Below are 7,039 nucleotides of genomic sequence, written 5' to 3'. Positions count from 1 at the left end.
AATCAGGACTCAAATCCACCCCGGACTGAATGCAGAAAGTATTTACCTTGATTTTTTTGCTCTGCTTTGAGAATGAGATCAGTATGTTAAGATCATTCTATCTCTGAACTAGTAAAACTGCAGGATAAAAGAACAACAACTGCAAGCGAGGCCTCAGCAGTTTCCAGCAGCAAAACTCCCACAAAGCTCAAATAAGAAAGGTGGCAGGTTTTTATCTGTTTTCTCAGAAGGTCTTATTTTCTTTGCACTAAGCCTGAAAGTGTTACTTACAGCCACCTCCATCCACTTAGCAAAAATAAGGTAGAGGTATGAGATTCTGCCCTGAGAAGTGCCCTTCCCTACAAGAAGGTTGCCACAGAATCATGGAATTGTTTGTGTTGGAATAGACCTTAAAGATCATCCAGTCCCACCCCCTGCCATGGGCAGGGACACCTTCCACTAGCCCAGGGTGCTCCAAGCCCCGTCCAACCTGGCCTGGCCAGGGATCCAGACGCAGCCACAGCTTCTCTGGGCAACCTGTGCCAGGGCCTCCCCACCCTCCCAGGGAAGGATTTCTCCCTAAAATCCAATCTAAATCTTCTCTCTGTCAGTTTGAAGCCATTCCCCCTTTCCTGTTACTCCAGCCCCTGCCTTTCCTCACCAATTCAAGTGCTGCACTTCTCTGGGCTAAACCAGATACTCCAAGTGAAACATCCGCTAAATCCATCCCTTCCACCCTCCCAAACTGCTGCCAGGTGAGAGTAGCATCAAAATTCCTACACTTATTATTATTTTACCGAGCAGGGTACAAAGCCATAGAAGCCCGCACTGATTTTTGTTGTTGCCAACGGCCCCCGGGCCGTTTTGCTCAAACGGGATTAGGACAGACAGCACAGGTTTATCTCCGCCGGGATCTGCTCCAGGTTCCGCCTGGAGATTGACTCCGACGCTTCCTCCTGCCCGGACAGCGGAGATAACGTGACTGTTCACCCGCCTCGAAAGAGGCATCGCCCGCACCTCGGCGGTGCCACGGGAGCAACTCCGGCTGCTCTTTAAAATGAGGAAAAAGTCCCTTTTTTTTTACGTACCTAACACACAAGCGCGGGAGCCCCGCGCCTGAAAACAGGAGCGGGCAATGCCCGGCTCAGCCAGGGCAATGGAGAGGAGGCACCGGGGAGCACCGGGGCGAGCACAGCGCCCTGAGCGCCGCGGTAACCGAGCACCCCGATACCCCGAGCACCCCGATAACTCTGAGCATCCCAATACCCGGGCACTTCAATACCTGAGCATCACATTAACCGAGCACCCCGTAACCCAGGCACGCCGACAGTCCTGAGCACCGCAATACCCGGAGCGCCGCGTTAACCGAGCACCCCGTACCCTAAGCCCCTCCGATACCACGTACCCTAAGCCACTCCGGCACCCCCTTCCCTGAGCCCCCCCGGCACCCCGTTCCCCGCTCACCCCCGTTAGCCGCGTCCCCGCCGGCGCGGCCGCTCCGCCCCGCGCGCTCCCGCACACGTCACCTCCGGCACCGCGCCGACTGCGGGCGGCCTTTAAAGGCGGTGGGCGGGGCCTGAGTGAGGAGCCTGGGCGTGGTCTGAACCAGCGCGGGCGGGGCTGAATGGGTTGTGGGCGTGGTCTGAACTAGAGTGGGCGGGGTTGAATGGGGTGTGGGCGTGGTCTAAGGGGGCATGGGCGGGGTCTGATAGTGTGTGGGCGGGGTCTAAGTGGGAGTGGGCGGGGTTTGAAGGGATAAGGGCGAGGTCTGAGAGTGGGCGGGGTCTGAGTCGCCATGGGCGAGGTCTGAATTGAGAGCGCGGGCGGAGTCTGAGGGGGCGTGGGCGTCGTCTGAGATACGTGGGCGGGGTCTGACGGGGCGTGGGCGGGCTCTGAGAGAGCGCGGGAGAGGTCTGAGGGGACGCGGGAGAGGTCTGAGGGGACGTGGGGGGGTCTGAGGGGACGCGGACACGGTCTGAAGCACAGTGCGCGAGGTCTGAAGGGAGAGGGAGGGCGGAGCCTGAGGGGGCGGGGTCTGAGGAGGGGCGTGGGCGAGGTCTGAGATGGTGAGTGGGCGGGATCTACTGTGGAGTGGGCGTGGTCTGATGGGCGCTGCTTTGGGCGTGGCCTGATGGGCGATAGGCGGGGTCTGAGGGAGGCGGGGTTGTGGACTGAGGGGCGGTGGGCGGGGCCTGTGGGAGCGCGCGCGGGCGGTGTTTGGGCGGGAACTCGTGAGGGGCCGGTCCCGGTCGGGTCCCCCCCTTTCCAAGGGCTCAGTGACAGCAGCCCCGACAGTCTGAGATTGCCGGCCAGGACGCTGGGGATGAGTTAAAACACCGCCTCCCGGGCCAAACTGAATATTAGGACGCGAAGCTTTGACAGATGCTTTTAACATTGTACTTTACCGCCGGACACAGAAGAGTTTTTTCAGTGCTACATCGACGACTCTGGAACGGAGAGCAGAAAGATTTATTGATTACATGTATCTTTTTATCGCCCTCATTGACACTGTTACCATCTCCTCCAAGAAACGTCCCTCTACAGTGACTTGTGTCGCTTTCATTCCTTGTATGAACATTTATGTTGCACCTCAGTCTTCTGTATCCCTCGGCTTGTGTTCTTCGTTCCTGACTCCTCGCGTTATTCCAGAGGGTTGGATAGCCCCGTGGCAATGCCAGAGCAGCACAACAGCACCTTGAGCCACGCGTGAACGCTGTGAGTGAGGGACTGTCCCCGTGGTCTTTGTCCTGGGGTGTTTCCATGCCTCTTGTAGTGTTTCGCCTTGCTCCTAGGGACACCCACGCTGTTTGGGAATGGGATACTTGGAGCGCTAGGAAAGCTTTCTGAAATTGCTCTGCATTTCCCTGTTTCCTGCCAGTCAGTTTGACGGTGGGATAGGGAAAACGGAGTAAATTAAAAGGGCAAAGATGAACACTGACTTCCATGTTACCGTTTATAGGGATGACAGCAAACATCCTTTGCTGGCTTGGGCCTTTTTTGGATAAAGTGCTGCATTGCTTTTGGTGATATCATCCACTGTAAAGCAGCACCTGTGGTATGAACAACACACACACACACACGGAAATAAAAAAGGCAGCAACACCTGTATGGCAGCACTATTTTAAAGAATCCTGGATCACACTCCCCACTTTCATTTCTCCCCCAGTGGGAGCTGTGACAGCCACGTCCATCACACTGTGATTTGCACACTAAAACACAAGGGAGGTTTGCTGCAGGTCACTGGTAGTCTGGGAACAGCTTTCCCAGAGAAGCTGTGGCTGCCCCATCCCTGGAAGTGTCCCAGGCCAGGTTGGACGGGGCTTGGAGCAACCTGGGATAGTGGAAGGTGTCCCTGCCCCCTGGCAGGGGGTGGCACTGGATGGGCTCTAAGGTCCCTTCCAACCCAAACCATTCCATGATTCTACCCCTCCGCAGACTTGTTTTGTCTTGTACCATCCCAACAGGAAGGTCTCTCCCTGCACAAGCAATACCACGGCTTGCCAGGAGGTGTTGCTTTGAAGCCACGCAAATATCCGAGCTTAACAATCATGAAATACCCACAGACTACTGATAATAACTGACAGATACTTTTTTCTGGCAGGGAGAAATCAAAGCCCTACCTCGTAAACGGCAATTTTTGCTTACGACAATTTAAATCTGAAATGCACAGAGTAGTACAGAGGGAGATAAATGCTGAACAGGTGACCCTCTCACTAGGAAACACTGTGGGTTTGAACACTGCTAACAAATAGGTTAGACCAGCTCTATGTGTGCATGGCTTTGTGTTTGCAGGTCTGGATGTCAAAATATGTAGAAATGCAGACCAGGCCTGATGCAGTGGGGAATTTTAGAGGGGTGACTCTGGGTTTCAAGAAGCCAAGGAGCAGAGTGAAGACTCAATAAGGCAAAACTTCTTCAAGGCCAGGTTGGAGCAACCTGTTCTAGTGGGAGGTGTCCCTGCCCATGTCACAAGATGAGCTTTAAGGTCCTTTCCAGCCCAAACCATCCTGTGATTCCATGCAAACAGCTGCCCTGCTCACAGAGCTGGGTCACTGCTCTCCACTCCTGCACACCCACATTTTAAAGGCAGATGAGCCCTTTGTTTCTAAGGGGGAGTGCAGAGTTGGATATACAACTGTTCACCTACATGTTAAGTTTTAACTACATATCAACAGTGTCAAAGTTAATTATGTACTTAATTATGCCCAGCCTTCTTTTACAAAATGGAACAGGAGGCAAAGTCTCCAAGACATTTAAAACCTCTTTTTTCACTAAAGGAAAAAACTCCTCAAAGGATACCCAGCAAGGAGGAAAAGTTCTTAAACACATCTTTGTCACATCAAGCTGAAACCACCTCCGTGGCTAAAAGAAGCTGAGGCTCTTCAGCAGAAATTTCAAGTCTGGAATAGGATGATATTCCACAGCCCACAACGTGCCTTGCTGTGTGGATGTCATTGCCACACTTGCTCCAGCTGTGCCTTTCAAAGAGCTCCATGAACCAGCCCTGAGGTGCTGAACTCCAGCTCACTGAGGCCTTGGAAGGCTGGTTTTTGGAGGCAGTTTGGAAAAAGGCCTTAGAGTTAGCAGAGGAGGACTCCTCAGGGTGGGATAACCAAAGAAGCCTTTGGAAACTGTTTTATGACCAGCTGTTTACTAGTATTGGTTTTCACCACAGATGAGGGGGCAGAGAACAGAGTACTGGACAGAAGATTATAAAGATGAGGAGATCAGTAGCTCTTTTTACAGGAAATAATTTTTTTTAAAGCCAAAAGAAAAATTTTACAAGCCATAGCTATAAAAAAAAAAAGCAGAAAACAGTTGGTGGTGCATTTAGCTGGCCCTCCAAGCCATTGTTTAAACACCAGGGTGTAATTCAGGCCTGATGTTTAGACCTGCTGCTGTCAAGAACAGGCAAGTTTTCAGAGTTCCTGTCCCTGTCAGCACTGTGACCGTGGGTTTTACCACAAATCTCTGCTCAGATTGCACAGTACAGCTCATTAGACCTCCCATATTCCTCAGAGGTTGTTTCAGCAGAAATACTCTACTCCTCCAGCTGGGACATCAGTGTAGGGCCTCCTTTCCCAATGCCTCTGGGGTCAGAAGCAGGCAGAGTTTGCACAAAGAGTCAGAGAAGCATTTCCCAGGGGGTTTTGTTCTGTGTGAATAAGGCTATAGCAAATCAAGCTGCATCTTCCTGAGTACCTTGCAGCAATGAAACACAGGAATAAAAATTAAGCCGAGCCTCCTATAAATAAAGCACTTGATTGTAACATTCAACACTTCCTGAACAGGCTGATGATCCCAGGAGGTTGTGGGAGACTTGACACATTCATGTTGCTCCTGCTCAGGAAGAAGCAGGAATATTCCTCTTTTACCACAGCACATTCTGATGGGTTCAAAAGACAAAACACCACATTCACATCCATTGAAATCTGTCCTTTGGTGAGGAAATCTGTCCTCATTTCCACTTCTAGTAATGGAATTTTTAGGGATTTGACGTGGAAATTGTTTGAGAAGCCTTTTTCCAAGCTGGAGCGGGTGCCATGTGTATTTTCTGAGCACCACCTCTACAGTGTAGTCAACAGAGCAGTAATCAGAGGGATCTGGAATAGTGGGATCTCCTCTTTTCTGGCAGGCCTGGGGCTGGAGGAGCTGCCCCCCTGTCCCGTGGTGTCACAGCCCACAGCTGCCTTCCAGCAAAGCACAAACTGCCAGGCAGTCACTGAACAGCTTTAGGACAGAAAGGCTGAGAGGGACCTCCACGAGCTCTTGGGGAAACACAAAAGTTTCCAGGAACAACCTGGCCCATCCTGATTACACCTTACCAAGGCTGAGTGCACCCCCAGGCTCTGCAACCTGCACCCCTCCCCATGCTCAGGACCAGCCCTGATGGAGCAGAGCTGCACAACCTTGGGTCTCACTGCCATGAAAACTTGCTGGGAGAAGGAAAAGCAGGCCTGTGCCACGCACTCATCTTCCTCCACTCTTTTGGGAGCTGGATTTAAGCACTTGGTCCTTGTAAAACTCCAAAGACTTTAAATTTCTCTGCTGTACACACTGAAATGCATTTCTTCTTCTCGCTACCAAACTCCATTTATCTTGAAGGAAAAAGAGGAAAAAAAAAAAAGGCAAACATAAGGTTTACAACAATATGCCTTAAACATTTACTGGATCCTTTCCATGGCGCTGTAGAACTTTCTTCTCTTTTTTTTTTCTCTATGAGCATTCTTTTCCTGGCTCAGAAGGGGCCTGGTTCATCACAACTACAGCAGCTGTGTTATTAAAGGACAAGTAAACCAGGCTTGTAAATTTTAAACACAAAGTACAACTCAGAACGATCTTTGGTTTCATCCTGGTTAATAAAAACACAACAGGCCAGGTAGCCCTTCAAGGCATAGTTTGCACCATTTCTATAAACTCCCCAAACACTCTGTTCTACAAACAGGTGGCAGAGTATTATCCCTGGTTTGGGTTGTTTTTTTAACATTACACAATAAATGACAGAAGAGCTGTACTGATCCACTACAACACCTATTGCAATAAAGTTTATATAAAAGCAAGAGATATATAAAAGTAACCCATAAAGGTTGCTTTGAGTGTAGGACCTTTCAGTACACATAAATCAAGTTCTAAAATTATCTACACCTGTTCCAGACCAGAGAAGGAGCTGTAGCCATTCTGCCCAGGGGCTGGCTTTTAAAAGCCAAAAGACATAAAGGAGAGACTATAGATAAAAATATATATAGATAGATGTATCAAAACATTTCAAGTTAACATTCCACAACAAGCTGATCAGAGTAAAACACACGTAGTTGAAACCAACACCCTACAACCCATGGGAAAAGCCAGCCCTTATTACACACCTGTGTCTGGGAGAAGCACCAGGGATGGACAACCAGGCAGCAACAGAACCATGCAAAAAGCCATCAGTTCCTCAACATCCCGGAATTTTCCCTCTGAACAACCTTCTCTCTCTCTCTGAAATGACCTTTAGTGTGAAGGATATATTTTGTAACACTAGAATCTACTTTCCCCCCCCTCCTACATTTTAGCTACTTTT

The 7,039-nt window shown here is 50.3% G+C and overlaps 1 protein-coding gene across 3 annotated transcripts in view; it reads right to left on the bottom strand.

Moving 5' to 3' along the window:
• The window catches only part of MAP3K13 (mitogen-activated protein kinase kinase kinase 13), a 73,382-nt gene extending 71,888 nt beyond the window's left edge, over positions 1-1,494 (bottom strand). For all 3 annotated transcript variants that reach the window (XM_017826303.1, XM_017826299.1, XM_017826301.1), the window contains exon 1: positions 1,444-1,494. The gene's annotated coding sequence lies outside the window, so the exon portion shown is untranslated. The remainder of the gene's footprint in view (positions 1-1,443) is intronic.
• Positions 1,495-7,039: the final 5,545 nt, after the last annotated feature.

The sequence above is a fragment of the Lepidothrix coronata genome, unplaced genomic scaffold (assembly GCF_001604755.1).
Source record: "Lepidothrix coronata isolate B3197 unplaced genomic scaffold, Lepidothrix_coronata-1.0 Scaffold125, whole genome shotgun sequence".
Classification (NCBI taxonomy): Eukaryota; Metazoa; Chordata; class Aves; order Passeriformes; family Pipridae; genus Lepidothrix; species Lepidothrix coronata.
This window is presented reverse-complemented; position numbering and strand designations above follow the sequence as displayed.